Source organism: Centroberyx gerrardi, chromosome 13 (assembly GCF_048128805.1).
Source record: "Centroberyx gerrardi isolate f3 chromosome 13, fCenGer3.hap1.cur.20231027, whole genome shotgun sequence".
Taxonomy (NCBI): domain Eukaryota; kingdom Metazoa; phylum Chordata; class Actinopteri; order Beryciformes; family Berycidae; genus Centroberyx; species Centroberyx gerrardi.
In genome coordinates this window covers 26,235,541-26,251,958 of record NC_136009.1, presented here as the reverse complement: position 1 = coordinate 26,251,958, position 16,418 = coordinate 26,235,541, and the positions used below count along the sequence as shown (strand labels likewise).

The window sequence follows — 16,418 nt, the reverse complement described above, 5'->3', positions numbered from 1 at the left end:
CTCCTCTCTACCTTGTTCCTCTCCTCTCCCATCGTCTCCTCTTTTCTTTTCCCCTCTTCTCCTCTATCTGACCCGCTTTGCCTCTTCTCTCCTCTCGTCTCTCTCTCCTCTTCATCTCTCCTGTTATCTTTTCTCCTCTCCTCTCCTTTCCTTTCCTTTCCTCTCTCCTCCTCTCCACAGCCCACCTTGCCTCCTCTCCTCCCCTCTCCGTTGCTTTCTTTTCCTTTCCATTTCCTCTCCTTTCTCTCCTATTTTCACTTCTCCTCCTGTCTCCTCTTTTCTTTTCCTCTCCCCTCCTTTCCTTTGCCAAGACGGTGCACACTGTAATTGAATTGGATCCGCACAGACAGTCCCTAACCCAAACCAGCTAATTCGTTAATGTAGTTATACAAGAGAAGATGTGGTCTATCCTTGACATATAAACAGCTGTCTGTGACTGCCGTGGTTTTGTATGCGGTGAATTGAATTTCCATAACTGGGTGGTCATGAAGTGAGTTTTGGCTGAAAGCAAGTACAAGGTTTTCCTGAGGGCTGATGTCTGTATTTATATTTGAGTAAAGTACAAATGAAGAGTTTCATTCTAAAATGAGAAAACCGCCATTTGAAAAAACTGGGTCTTAAACAGACAAAATTATTGCAGGAAAGTAAAGCACATTATGGGCTGCTATTTGAGTTAGGAGGCATGTTAAGACCTTTGCTTACAATATGTTTTGGTTACAGAATAATCTGTGCTTTTGAAATATTGCCTGATGAATTTCAGGTATCAAATTGCCTCCAAAATGCAGATATAGTATTTTGGGATGAAACCCTTTAAAGGTATTTTTCCTGCAACATATATTACTTTCAACAAAGAGTGAGGACTATGTAGTCACCTAATCTCAGGAAAGATTGTATTTTCAGGTTTATGGAGTAACTATCATTTTAAGCAAGCATCAAATTAACATCTGTATGAACTTCAGTTGTCATTTACCTACATATCTCAGTGTGCTTTCAGGATTTGTAGCAGGCAAATGTCACAAAAGGCATAAAATAAACAAACAAAAATGATATTTCTATAAAAACAAATATGCATCAATTCCACCTGTCGTCTGTTTTAGCCTTTATTTATCCAGGGAAAGGCTTTGCTGAGCGTATATGCTCTTTCACCTATGTTGTACTTCTATATAACGTAGAATCTGTGATTATATTTCAGTTCCATCTACGTGTGACTAAGTCAAGCGTGTCTAGCCCAAGAATATAAAGAATATCTCCTTCCTGCTACTGAAACCACTAATCAGCTGTCTGCCATGTCGCTGAGCCACCGCCAGAATGGAAACCACATCAGATCCAGACTCAGCTCAAACTAAAATCGTCTCATATATATAGAGCAATCAATTGGTGTATTGTCCATGCTGTAGGTCTAATTAGCAATTTGTTTCTTTGCATGTCCCTCTGAGATCCACATACCTGTATGCATTTAAGGGGGTCAGACCAATTACTGTGAGCATTTACTTGGCGCTTGTTGAAACAGATGGTTGTTGGTTGCATTTTTTTGTGTGATGAAACAGTTGGTTGCGTTGTGCCGGGCAAGCTCAGTCGATCACAAAAAATAAATTCTGACGGGGCAATCTCCCCTGGGGATGCCTGAGAAACTATATGAGAATACATTTGAAAGATTTGAAACAGCATTTAGACCCAAGTCAGGTCATATTCTGCCTCAGGTGCTTTCATTGACCCAGTGACCCGTGGAGAAGGACCACACAACATCACGACTGAAGTAGGACAGAAACTCTGGAAGAAGGCCCTCCCCCCTTCCTCCCCTCTGTAAACACAGGCATGGCCCTCTGTCCAAAGGAAACTCTCTCTAACTTTAACTATTGCTGGTGAGCCCCTGAACTGAAGAAATGTTCAGCAGTTGAATGGAATTGAATTGATTTTTTTTATTGACAATACAAAAAATATATGACATATATACATAAATAATATATGCACAGCCTCACCAGGAGGCATCATATCTTTGTACAAAGTGTATTCAGTTCAGTGTATTCAGAGCCAGACGGATACATAGCAGTTTGGAGAGGCGGAGCTGCTTAGGAAGCAGTATTATAATGTTATTGGTTGAGTTAAACCTCAGTGGGCGGAGCCAAACAACCACAGTTTTTTCAGAGCAGTTAGCTAACTAGCAAACTTGAATGGCAAAGAAGGAACTCTAATCAAAATATATATAAAAAAATGTAAATGGCAATGGCTTCATTTATTTGTGATCGCATGGCATTCATAATCTTGGAAGGTCAGCAAGCTAGCTAAGATAGCTATAGGCTAGTATGGCTAGGAAGGTCTGCAGCTAGCTAACTAGCTAACCTAGATAACGTATGGCTAGACTGCATTTAGCTTCCTCCTCTCTTAGCACTTCTACTTGGCTTCAGTCTAAAATTACCTGGCCAGAAAAACTGTAGTTGTTTGGCCCCGCCCACTGAGGTTTAACTCAACCAATCAGATTATTTCTGCCTCCAGAGCAGCTCTGCCTCTGAGAAATGCTTGTAGAACTAAAACTCCAATCTGCAAACATGTAGCTTCATTAAATGTCATTCAATTGTTAAAATGAAAAAAAAATAAATAAATAAATACATCTATTTACTGAAAATAGCACTTTGCAAAACAGAATTACATAGTTTCACAGGCAATAAAATATTAATTCATAATAGTCAGTGAGATAAACATAATGCCAGACATGGATTAAAAATAAGGTTACAGAAGAATAAAATAGTAAAAACAAATTATACAACTGAGGTCTGTCTGTAAAAACATTTTTTTTAAGAGATGATTTACAAGAAGACACTTATTTTGCCAGCATGAGCTCCTCAGGTAGAGAAAATTGCATCAGTGTTTATCTTTTCAGTGTTGGGAAAAGACATATAATTACTCAGGCAAGCCACACACAGACAATTTGTCATCCTGGTCTGTGGTGCAATGTGGCAAAACATATTTCAATTCAACCACATTATTTTCCCAAATGGAACAGAAGATAGTAATGTCAATTTGGAAGTTGAGTCAACAGTGCCAGGCAGCGAGGGCTTACCACCAACTCTTCAATCCACCAATAAGTTTACTGTTTACATAAGCCCACTTTGCCTGTTTTCATATGTCAAACAAAGGGCGGCTAATTTCTTTCAGTGAAAACTTTGGCAGAAAAAAGATGATTGTAATGATGATTGATTGTACTGCTAAGGTTAATCCAATGGACATGAGAGATTTATGCATCAAGACAAAAGTGCAGTGTTCAAAGCCTCGCTCCACCCTGCCCCTCCTCATAGTATTTCAGGTGATCGGTTTCTAAAGAATGTAAAATGTCAGCCTCTTCAATTTCTCATCAAATTAAACTTTTCTTTTCTTTTATGTGATTTTGATTGTACTTTGCTCAGGTACACACACTGTTGCTGTTTGTCTGCTACTTTTATATTTGTCATAGATGCTGCTCTTTCAACCAGGTCTCTCTTGAAAAAACGATTTCAATTTTAACAGCACTATCTGGTTGAATAAATATTAAATAATAACAGTAGTACTAAAATTAATTTAAGAGACCTGTGATTGAGATAATGATTGTATATTTTAGAGGCAAGGTGAAAACACAATTCATTAAAATTGCTTCAGCCCCCATTAGACCAAAACCACACCCACATGCTCAAGGGCATTTTTAGGGAGTGGTGTGTGTGTGTGTGTGTGTGTGTGTGTGTGTGTTCAGCTTATGAGGTAACACTTGAACAATTCTACCATGATATATTCAAGAATGTGTGTGTGTCTGTCTGTGTGCATTTTTTGTTTTTTTTAGCACGTCTCCACGCAATCAGACCCCCCTAATACGAAAACAAACCCTCAAATTTACCCATGTTCCCTAAAATTTCTGGTGCCATGCTCTCTGTCTCCAGTCTTGCACGGTGACTTTTCATCATGTCTGGAGCCGGATAAAGGTATATGATTAAAAATAAAAGATTCCAGGGTAATTTGCAGCTTAATCATTTCTCCACAAAAACCAACACCTACACTTTTAAAAATGATACGGCATTTTCAGCACATCCGTGTGTCTAGTTTGGGACAACGCACATTCGTGTTACACGTCAACAGAACACGTCAGTGTGTTGTTAGTAGGCTAGGGCACTCTTCTTGGAAAAAGTTTGAAGCTTGCTTTGTACATCAGGTCAAGGCCAAAACGCGTTGGAGCATTGTACATTTTTGAGTTTTTTTTTTTACCTTTTTCTGTGAACCGTGTTTATTGTGACTTATAACATTTACATGAAATATTATGAAAATAACATACTGTTTTGAACAAGCAGGGACTAATTTCCCTGTTTCCATTGGAAATTAATGTGGTGGGCGATCGGACACTGTGCAGCTAAAAATCACTGTGCAGTGAATAGCATGAATACACAGTTATAGTAATAGTTCCAAAAATAAATCGTGGCTACATCAGCTATGTTGAGATAATAGGCTAATACTTCATTTTTTAAATTTATGAATCTATATATAAATATAATAAAAACTAACAACATTTTACTACAAGGTCTTCTTAGTTTGGATAATGCTAGTCACATACTGTCACTCAGTGTGTATGCTAACATGGAGCCTATCACTCAACATTGTGTATGCTAAAATGTTAGCATGGAGCCTACTATCACTCAACCTTGTGTATGCTAAAATGTTAGCATGGAGCTTACTATCACTCAACATTGTGTATGCTAAAATGTTAGCATGGAGCCTACTATCACTCAACCTTGTGTATGCTAAAATGTTAGCATGGAGCTTACTATCACTCAACATTGTGTATGCTAAAATGTTAGCATGGAGCCTACTATCACTCAACATTGTGTATGCTAAAATGTTAGCATGGAGCCTGCTATCACTCAACCTTGTGTATGCTAAAATGTTAGCATGGAGCCTACTATCACTCAACATTGTGTATGCTAAAGTGTTAGCATGGAGCTTACTATCACTCAACATTGTGTATGCTAACATGTTAGCATGGAGCCTACTACCACTCAACATATTGTTTGATAAAATGTTAGCATGGAGCCTACTACCACTCAACATATTGTTTGATAAAGTGTTAGCATGGAGCCTACTATCACTCAACATATTGTTTGATAAAGTGTTAGCATGGAGCTTACTATCACTCAACCTTGTGTATGCTAAAATGTTAGCATGGAGCCTGCTATCACTCAGCATATTGTTTGATGATGTTTGATGAGTGTTAGCATGGAGAACCAAAGCGAATGATCTACTAGGGACACATGGATGATTTTGGTGTCTATGTTCTCATCTCTAGGGCAAATTGACCAACAGGCATATTACTTGAAAGCAAGGTTAAATGAAAATGGAAATAGGTATGACAAAACAATATATGATGATAAAATGTATGTATGATAAAACAACGGCATTCTATTCTTCGTTCCTGAGAATGGGTAGTTATTGCAGGTAGGCTTCTTTACCCACACAGCAGCTTTGGCCCGGTTCGTCCTGCCAGGTAGCTAACTGGCAGAGCTAGCTAGTCATATTTTTGGCAGCAGGACAGCAGTAGACAGCTGGCTGACAGTGGCACAGTGAGACGCTAACCTGCCCAGACACCTCCCTTCACCTCGGGTTTAACACCGCCACTCAGCCCTGCCGCAGGGGAGAACACACACACGCACACACACACACACACACGCACACGCACACATATACAGTACATACATAATACGTGAACATTTGCATATACAAACGTGCACAAGCAATCACACATACATGCATGCATGCAAACAAATTGAATGCCACCTCACACACACCATACACTTTCTTTACACACCTGCACATCGTTCTCTGTCTCTTTATTTCTGTCAGTCTCTTTCTCTCACACTCACACAAACACACACCCATGTGAACACACACACACACACACACACACACACACACACACACACACACACACACACACACAGAGACAGTCTGAGGTGACGCTGTAAAAAAAAAATCTCTTTTTCTTCGGTCTTATTCTATTCCTTTCTCCCCAGTGTTTTGCTGATTGTTTCCACAGGAATATTTTAAAGGCACTGATACCCTTTATTTTTTGGTTATTTGTAATTTTTCATGATCTAGGAATTAAAGCTGACTTTACTGTTGCACTCATTGTATGTCTCTCTGGATAAGAGTGTCAGCTCACTGCCGAAAATGTGATGTAAAATGTAATGTAAAACGTACATCACCTCTACTGACAAGTTTCTTTTGATAGAACTAGTAAGGCTTCAACTCTAGACTGCAAAAGTTCATTTAACACAGGAATTAATGGCAACCTCTGACAGACAGACAGGCAGATACAGTCAGGCAGGCAGCCAGACAAGCAGGCAGACAGACAGGCACGTTCTCTCTTGGCAGCACTGTTGGCTGCATAATATAGCCTTGAGCAAGGATTTGTGTGTGTGTGTGTCTGCGTTTGTGTGTGTGAGAATAAAGGCTGTAAGTGGAAGTTGTCATTTTGCCAAAGATTAGCATCATGTAGTCCAAAATCCCTATGGAAAATATGAATGGGCTTTTCGAAAATAAGGGCTGTGTTGACACACAGCACACGTGTTTTGTTCCAGGGGTTAAAATACATCCACTAGCATCTCCTTTGTGAATTCTGATCTTTTAGTTGCTTTTAATATTGATTTTTTCTAACAAAAAGCTAATCATCAGGGAAAGCAGAATACAATATTGAATCATTACTTTGAAACTTCCTTTACCTCTCATCCCAACTGTACTGTACATTCAAATTATTAAGATTTTCATAGTGTTGCATTGAATACTTATTATAGTTGTTATTGTTGCCTTGTTCTTGTTACTTAGTTCTGTTCCAATTGCTGTTTTCCAGTTGTTGCTAGCTACAGGCTGACAACTGTTTCAGTCCCCTTTCTCAAACAATGAACATTTTACCAGTAACAATTTATATAAAAAGTAATTGAGGATGAAAATTCACAAAGGTGATGTTAGTTGATTTATTTTATGGAACAAAGCATAGTATAGCTAGTAATCCCATTCATATTTCCCATTTTATAGGGATTTTGGACTACACACCAAATGGCGGAAATGCTAACTTTACATGCTAACTAACATGCAATATCAGACTTTGCTTCTGTCTATGTATTTATTTGTGAATGTGCGTATATGTATGTCTGTGCCTTTGTATGTACTGTATGTGAGTGTGTGTGTGTGTTTGTGTGTGTGTGTATGTGTGCATTGGAACAGAAGTGGAAGTGCGTGTTTTGCATCATTGCTTGTCCACCTTCTGCCGTTTGCTGCCAAATGTAAGTCCTCCCCTCTGATATGTGGAACCATCATGTGCCCGAGGCGAAGGGAAGGCTTACTGCTGGGACAGCTGGACAGACGGACAGATATACGATCACATAAACTCACACAGAGGATACAGTCTGAGGCGTCAAAATGCACTTTCACAGACACTGAGCATGAGATGAAAAACAAACAAATAGATTAAAGTTAATAGGAATCCTAAAATCATTGAGGAGCGCACAGAAAGGAATGAATACAAGCTCAGTATAGAAAAGGGAATATTATTGTATAATCGTACAATAGTCATATATAATATTAATTTCTAAATGTAGTGATGATTACAGTTTCTAAAATATTACTGGGTTTGCAAACAAAAACGTGATTTATGGGGGAACCTCATGAAGCATCAGTGCCAATATTCCTTCTAGTGTTTTTTCTTACAATATGAAAGTTTAAACAGAACTGAAACATGTTGGTCTGTGAGTGAAGAGGTGTGTGGCAAACCTACAGGTTTTATGGACATTGGTTTTCTGCACTTTGCGAGCATCTCGTGAAGTTACAGCTGCGCTCAGGACACTATGTCATCTTGTGAGAAATGAAGTCCATCACTAGAGCTAATGCTGTCTGATTTACAGTGTCCAGCAATTGGTTGCAGGTTTAAAATGGATCTTTGACCAATCAAATTGCTTGGCTGAGACTGCCTGTTGTACAAAGTTGGATAGCAGGGAGTTTTAGGCTAATTAGGCCAATGCAGGCCTTCATGCTGAATTCCAAATTACTGCTTATACCTGGCTGTTCAAATCTATTCTAGGATATAACCCATATGCAATACCAGTATGATCAGTATGAACAGAGTTTTGACTTGGAGTTTGAGATTGAGACATCTTGCGAAATACGTACAGTAGCAATCAAGTCGGTTATTTCGCTTTTTTTCCATTGTTGTGTCTTGTTGTCTTCCAACACTGAGCCAAGCTGCTGTGGTGCCAAAGTTATGACGTTATGTCTCAGGTGAATGACACAAGATTTACTTATTGTCATGGCAACGCTGACAAATTCCACTTTGAGCGTTCAAATACAAGTTGCATGTAGGTGGCATGCCGTGGGATTTTGATCCGATGTTACCACATATCCATGTGCTCCAGATTAGAACTGAGAAAATGCGACTCCATGCAGCTTTTTGATGTTAATACTGATTAGAAAACATCAGATCTGTGTCACATGTAAGGGGAAGAAATGGATCAGAATTGGGACACATTTAGCTGCAGTGTGAACACAGCCTTACTGTCCTGTAACCAAAAGACCACCGGTTCAATCCCTGCAATCGACAGTGTTTTCCTGAGCAGCAGTGTGTCTTGTTGAATTGTCCTTGAGCAAGAAACTGAATCCGTACCTGCTGTACTCACTGCAAATTGCTCTTGATTAGAGCAACAGCTAACTGCCTGTAATGTAGAGTTGTGTTTATCTGAATCCAACCTGAGGCTAACTGTGTTTTACCAGGAGTAGCAGTAGGGCAGATCGAGCCCTCAGGGACCACATGCTATTGTGGCTAACATCAGTAGCTAAACTGTAAAATTGGTGCAATTTTCCTCTTAAAGTTAACAACCCTGTGATTAAACCCCATCTAATGCTTATCTGTGGTTTGTTGGTCTAATGTAGGGTTATCTTGGCTGCGCTAAGGCCAAGATACCGGGTGCGTGCAAGATCTCTTGGATCCTGTCAGTGTGATAGAAGAAAGAAAAGAAAACGCTGTTTGAAAAGGTCAGATGCAATAATGATCACTTTGTGGATCATCTATCATCTTACATGTCGCTTTGGAGGAGACTCACATGATCAAAGACTTTTGAAAACAAGCTATCCATTATATGAAAGAAGTGGCATTTATACTTATACTAAAAAAATGCTGGCATTAAGGCCAAACACATCACAGCTTAATATTGAGAAAGCTGTTATAGGCTATCTATGACATTTTCCAGAATTAAAGTAATAATACACAATATTTCCATACAAATAAATGTCTGTTTTGCTACTCTCTATAGAGCTGGCTAGTCGTGATTCATATAACACAATAGTGACTCAATTTACAGCCTGTTCATGAAACCTTTTACATTTGCTGTTCAAAACACCCGCTGTCTGGGTGCTCTTTCCTGGGAAAAATCGCAAAAATCGCATAGGAAGTGATTCGCCGATTTGGAGTAAATAAGAGAACAACTGCGATGGCCTAACAGACAGCCTAACTGCATCAACAGAAAATCCAAGCTCCGCCCACACTGTTTGATTGACAGGTGATCTCTGGGAAGTGCAGTGCAGAAACACCACAGCAATGAGCGCTTAGCAACAAAGATGGAGACTAAATTAAATCTAAAAGTACAAAAAAAAACCCACAGATCTTGCATTTTATTTAGCAATCTTTTATTATCTCTCAAAGTGTATATCAAATGGATATTTACAATGAATCCTTTGATTAAACAATACTTCCTGCATGGATACAGAGGGTGGCATCACATATTGGCACTGCACCCTGAGGTGAGCTGGTAACTTTACTCATCATTGACATCTGCTTATGGCTGTTTATCATGGTGACATAACACATGAGCTATTCCACCAGTTGAGACAGGCTATCATATGCTCTAAGAGAAGTCTTGTGTGTTAGTGTGCATGTGTGTGTTTTAGCGTTGGTATGATCACTGAAATTTCAATACTAGTTTTATACCGCTGTGAAAGATTAAATTCAATCTTGAAGATTATAAACGTACTTACACTAAATGTGTTCTGCAGGCTGAAATTCTGTGCAGACTGAAATAGTTAAGAGAAGAAGAAGGAGGATTGGAATAGACAGAGCGTCAGTCTGGCTGTTGCAGCAGTCAGAGTCAAACAGCTGAAAACATTCAACAGTGCCAATAGTCCACCAGGTCTAAACTGGATCCCAGTCCACTTTAACTGGTTGATAACCTGGTGCCAGGAGCCAAATATGGAACGATTTCACTTACAGAGCCGAGAAAAACGCAAAGCCTTTCAGTGACCATTGTTCTGTGATGCTTAATGTTTCTTATTGTTTGGTATCATTGTACACTGCAAAAAATGACAAGTTTTCCAGTGATTTTATCTTGTTTCCAGACCTGTCAAAGCTTATTTCATGATATTTTTAGTCAAATTAACTCACTGCACTGGCAGATAATCTTGCTGGTTGATACATGCCAATATGACTTCTTTCAAGAAATCATTATAGAACAAGTAAATTATCCTGAAAAAAGTCACATCTGTTGAAACCGTTAAAATTATCTGCCAGTGCAGTAAGATGATGTAACTAAAAAAATACTAAAATAAGCATGATAAGTCTGGATACAAGATAAAATAACTTAACAAGTCTGTCATTTTTAGACATTAAACTTCATATGCTGGCCACTAAGTACGCGCCAACACACACATGCACACCCAGAGTAAATGTGTGTTTCAGTTTCTATGGCGATATGAACACATGTGCCTAGAATGTGCAGGCGGACCAGTGGAGCAGTAAAGACACATATGGAAACTCAAGATCAAATCCCCCCCTTCCTCCTTCCTTCCTTCCTCTATCGGTCTCAGTGCGAGGCTTCTCCGTTTGGCCTCCGCTGACAAGTCGAGGCAGTCAGCACCAAGACCAACATACTTCCAGTGAGTGTTTGGTGTGCAGTGTGGAGTCGCTGAGCTGGTTACTGAGTTTCTCCAGCTCTGCAGCCTAACATGCAATATCAGGAAAGGAGGGGAGAGAGAGCAGGAAGGGATGAACGGAGGAAGAAAAGATTTGGGTGTTACTTTGCTGTACATGTGCATATACAGTATACATGTGTGTTACATACAACTGAACCTGTGTAGATGGCCTACAGCACAAAAAATATCCATCTTAACAAGTCATTTAATTTAATATTGAGTCTTGAAATCTTACTTTCCTTAAAACCTTCCTTAGTTTAGTTTAGTTTATTTGCACATATTAAACAAACAAACGAAAAATACATTAAGAGAATTACCAAAGAAAGAAAGGGAAAGAAATGTACATGTGCAGGTGAGGTAAAAAGCCAGATAAGCTTATATCAAAGCCTCACCGAGGTTATACTAATTAAGTTACAATGATTGAAAGTTCATTTTAAGTAGTTACAATAATGAAAATACAATTACTGAAATGTTGTTATAATAATAGCCATAATACTTTCCAATGCTAATCGACTTGTTTCAAGAATTCTCTTGAATCAAGTAACATTATTTGATTCTAGTGAAGTACTCTCATTTCAAGATATTGACACACTAGAAATTTCATTGAAAACAAATAAAATGATCTCACCCCACTGACAGGCGTTTTCACTACTTTTCATAAAAATAAGGTTTTAAGACTCAATGGCTTGTCAAAATGGTTTATAATGGTGTATTTTTTGTTCTACCCTAATTAGTAAAGTAATAATATTACATTTAAAATTCCCTTTTGTGATTATTAAGCCCAGCACCGAGCGCAGCTGCTGTACCAGAACTCTGAAAAAAAACTGTATCGTCTATTAAACTCAAAGACAAACAGCTTTGAGAGTAAATATTTGTACACGCAGGTGGGCGAGCATATGGGGTTTACCCAATCCAGTCTTAGAAAAAAGTTCAATTTGGACCTCTCACTATCTGGTTGGTGGTGATTTCTATTACAAGTCCCAGTGCAGGTGCTGTTTACAATATCAGCGGGATGGGATTGTTTAGATCTGTCCTCTACACACAGTAAACTCCTCACTGCCTTCTGTGTGTCCTGACTCCATCCCATCTCAAGAGTAAACCTCTGAGCAGGTTTTGACCAGAACCAATGCTTTAACATTGTTGTGCCAAACTTTGCTTCTTCTAAAAAAAATGTTTTCCCTGGCGTGTCTCTGCCTCAATTTCATGCCAGGGAAGAAAATAAGTCATAATTTAATAATACATCATTTTTGTGGATTGTTTTCCTGTTGCTGGCTTTTCAAACTATATTACAAAGAATGAAAGTAGCCTACCGAAATTTAACCTACCTAGTTGCCCCATAATGAATGGAGATCACGCTTGTTTGTGATCTTATGTCAATCAACAAGGATCCATTGATTCTATAAAGAAGTTGTCAGGCTATAAATTAGTCTATTTGTCATTTATTAAGCCCATGTGCCCCAACAATAATTCCTTTGTGCAGTGGCAAAACAGCAAAACACTGAGAACACATTTCGGGCTTGAACCTGCAGCCTTCTAGTTACAGGACATTCTCGTTAACCACTAGGACGCCCTACCAAGTTTCAAGAGTGTAGGTTGAACTATACGGTGTCATCCATGTTCCCATGTTTAAGATGTGAGGATTGTTACAAAGAGCAACTTCTTTGTAGGGTAAAGATAAGAGAAACTTGTGTTTTACACATCTGACTTCACAGATTAATACACCCAGGGAGGAGGAGCTAAACACCGGAATCAGACTGACTAGTTGGAATGAAAACAAGCAAAATTTTATGGTACATGGTTAGGAACCACTGTTATTAGTACAGTGGACAGAGAAGTTATTTTGGGCAACGAGCCAGAAAAATGTTGCTGATTGTTCCTTTAAAGGTCGCATGCCTTTTGATGGAAACACTGGATGTTGCTGGGGTTGAATATATATCAGTGGTTCTCAACCATGTGCCATTAAGGTCCAAGAGGCGTTTTTTTATTCCAGCCAAGTACTGCAGCAGCTGATTAGCACTTAAAACTGAGAAGAATCAGCTGCTGCAGTCACTGGGTGGAAAACTGCAGCAGGTTCTTGGGACTTAGTCACCTAGTTGAGAACCACTGATATTGTCCCATGCTAAACATCGCTGTGAGCAGGACTTGAACCTGCGAGGGGGACACCCCATTGGATTTCAAGTCCAACGCCTTAACCGTTCAGCCATCACAGCTCCATAGGAGCAGCTTCAGGGCCACATGTGTTGCCTGCCTCCTTCACCTCTCAACAGAGCGAACATTTCTGGCAGTGAGAACGCAATTTCATAGTCGTAACACTTTTGCATTTTAGGCGTTTATCTGACGCTCTCATCCAGAACAACTTCAAAAGTGTGAGCAGGAAGGGAGATTTGTGTTTTGGTCAAGGACACTTTGACAGCACAGATGGCTGACAGGACTGAATCTCTGACCTTTCATTTGCAGAACAGTCTCTGCAGGCCACCGCTCCACCTTTTGTAACTATTTGTTAAACTAGACTACGTCATGCATGTTCCCTTGTCCAAGAACGCTACAAGGACCATCAGTTCTTTGTAAAGTAAATGTAACACCAGTTTCTCACGTATATAAAGAACACATAAGGCAGACTACTACGCTGTGAGCAGGATTTGAACCTGCGAGGGGAAACCCCATTGGATTTCAAGTCCAACGCCTTAACCACTCGGCCATCACAGCTTGAAATGCAAAGCTTAAAAAGAGTCAGCAAAGATGACTGAAATAAAATTCAGTCAGCAATATCCTACTGGTCTGTTGATACTATGAAGTCTTTTGGACAGGCACGGGGTGTTCAGAATCTGTGATAAGCACAAATGACATGGCTGAGTTTGACTAACAGGAACATAGTCTTGAAGTCATAATATTTCAGTATGCAATAAGTCACTGAGCAGAATTGCAACATTTTCTTTGCTGTATCTTTGCTGCAATGCACTAGTTTCCCTACAGAGTTTATTACAATGTCATCTAATATTATCTTAAATTAGGTAAGTAGTTGCCAAAAATTAAGGTGTTTCACACTGTCAACTCTATCTGCCGTGTGTGTGTGTGTGTGTGTGTGTGTGTAGGTGTGTGTGTGTGTGTGTGTGTGGTGACCATGCTGGGATCCCACCTGATGCACAGAACACATTACTCTCTGATGGGAGTTCATTTCAAATCAGAGAATCCAGTACTGCCGCATCATTCTGCTGCAGCTGCATCGTGTTGCGATGCAGGCGTCGCTGCATCGGATGTTTTGCAGTTATGCGTTGATAAAGCATGTAAAAACAAAATTCAATGTTGTTTTGCCCCATTTTTTTGCTACCTTTTAGTGTTTATGATGAAAACATTTCATCAGCGAAGCAGAGTTGCAACGAAAGTTAACTCACTTTCATCTCTTTATATTTGAATCTCAGGATCCTGGCACCTCAGATTAGGGATTAAGTGTAATCCCAGCATTGCAATTTCCAGCTAGTCCACACCACTGAACTCTGATGGAGATGATCATTTTTTTGACATATCGAATGCAGTGATGTGTGGTTTAGACATTAGACATTATGTCAAGGGGTCAATCGCTTGTTTCTATCCTAATCCTCAAATACTGACATTCCAAAAGCGTGTAGTTTTCGTTACTCCATATCACACATTATCATTGAACTCCCTCTGAAGCCTATTTTGCAGATTGGAAAGTTGTTCATTACTGCAAAAATGGCTTTCCCACATCTGTTTTGCAACTGAGCTCACCCCTCAACGGTCACTAAGCTCCCCCTGTAATAGTTTATCACTGGAAAATTCATAAATTAATATCTTTGCAGCAGAGATCAAGTTCGCCGTTTTGCAAAGAGCAACCCGGCTGTGGAGCTGAATCCCTCGGAGGTGAAACGTCTCTGGAAAAATGTGTCAAACCTGAGCCTTGGAATTCTGGGAAATGCATTTAGCGCTACTCCCACAGTAACAAAGTGAGTTTCAGAGTATTACAGTCCATCCCTGCAGTCACTCACCCACTCCCTTCTGCGCACAGGAGACCGTCATTTCCCCCGTAATTACATTAAGCCCAGAATCTCCCAGAATATTAGCTCAAATGGAGAGGAATGCACCGCGCTATCGCCTGGCCACCCCGGCATTGTCTATATGCCTGAATGCCGTGTTTGTTTTCGGTTGCCGCTGTGTGTTTTCTCTGAGCCAAAACACTGGAGCTTCTCAAGGAAAAGGAGAAACGGCCACAGTGGGCTGTGGGACCTCTGCTGCTGTAGATACAGATGTTTATCCTATCAACCAAACACAGATATAAGGTTTCATGGAGGGGAGAGAAGACGAAGAAGACACGTCGCCAGCAATGATGTGAACCAAATAGAAGCATTGCTTTTGGGCCGTCAGCAACTGAAGAGTTTCATTCCAAAATAAGATATCCACCATGTAAAAAAACTGACTCCTACGCTTACGAAGTGATCGCTGGCATAAAAATGCAGCGTACTACAGGCTACTATTAAAGTTCTGAGCCAAGTTAAGACCTTTGCTCACAAAATAGCCATGTTTTTCAGGATAAAATAAAATGTGTTTTTTAAGTATTGACTGATGAATATTGTTTTGGAGTGAAACCTTTCTTATGCAGTGATTTAGTGGGTAAACCATGAGCTCACAGTCGGGGCAGCGATCACCATGAGGCAAACAACCACCAGTTGCAGAAAAGTGTTAAATTACGTTTAATTTCCATGAAAAAAACTCTACACAGTCTGATACTGCTTACTGGAATGTATAGCATTCACTTATATCATGATTTAGATCAGCTTAAAAACATAAATCTCAGTAATGAAAAGGTCGGTAAACTATTTCACAACTAACTATTTCACAAGGGGTTTGCGACCTTCCTGAGTGGACATTTAATAGAGATTATATAATTTGGGAAGGAAAACACAATTCCATAATTCAGTTCCATAATTCCACAGCTCCATTCAAAATTCAATCGAATTCTCTCGTCATTTTTTACATTTATATTTGAGGCATGTAGCTGACGGTCTGTTCCAGAGCGACTTACAGTGATTTCAACAGTAGAAGGAGTTTAATTTCCCAGACCGCCGTCATTACAGGCAGCTAGTGAGGAGGGCAGAGGGTCAGAGCCACAGCGGCCTCACAGCAGTCCTGCCAATTCCCAGGATCGTTCCCAAGAATGATCATTTAAGAGAGAAGTGCTAGGAAAAGAAATAAAAGCTAAGAAGAGAGATAGAAGGGATTGTTTTTTTTTCCAGACAAGAACAAATTGAAGTGAGTAGAGTGGGAAGATGTGGCGAGGGGATGTGATTCAGGGGGGAGAGGGTGACGTGAGGTACTTTAGATTCAGATTTATTTTCGGCAGGTGCATATGCACATACAAGGAATTTTGCTTGGTGCGTTAGTGCGGTGCAAATAGCAGACGGACAATAACAAAACAATAAAACAACAACAATATCTGTCAA

General features: G+C 39.7%; 2 non-coding genes across 2 annotated transcripts; both read right to left on the bottom strand.

Annotated features, from left to right (window-relative positions):
- Positions 1–13,089: 13,089 nt before the first annotated feature.
- trnas-uga (transfer RNA serine (anticodon UGA)) lies at positions 13,090–13,172 on the bottom strand. The gene has a single exon. It is a non-coding gene; the product is annotated as a tRNA-Ser (tRNA).
- Positions 13,173–13,586: 414 nt separating this feature from the next.
- trnas-uga (transfer RNA serine (anticodon UGA)) lies at positions 13,587–13,668 on the bottom strand. Its single transcript has one exon. It is a non-coding gene; the product is annotated as a tRNA-Ser (tRNA).
- Positions 13,669–16,418: the final 2,750 nt, after the last annotated feature.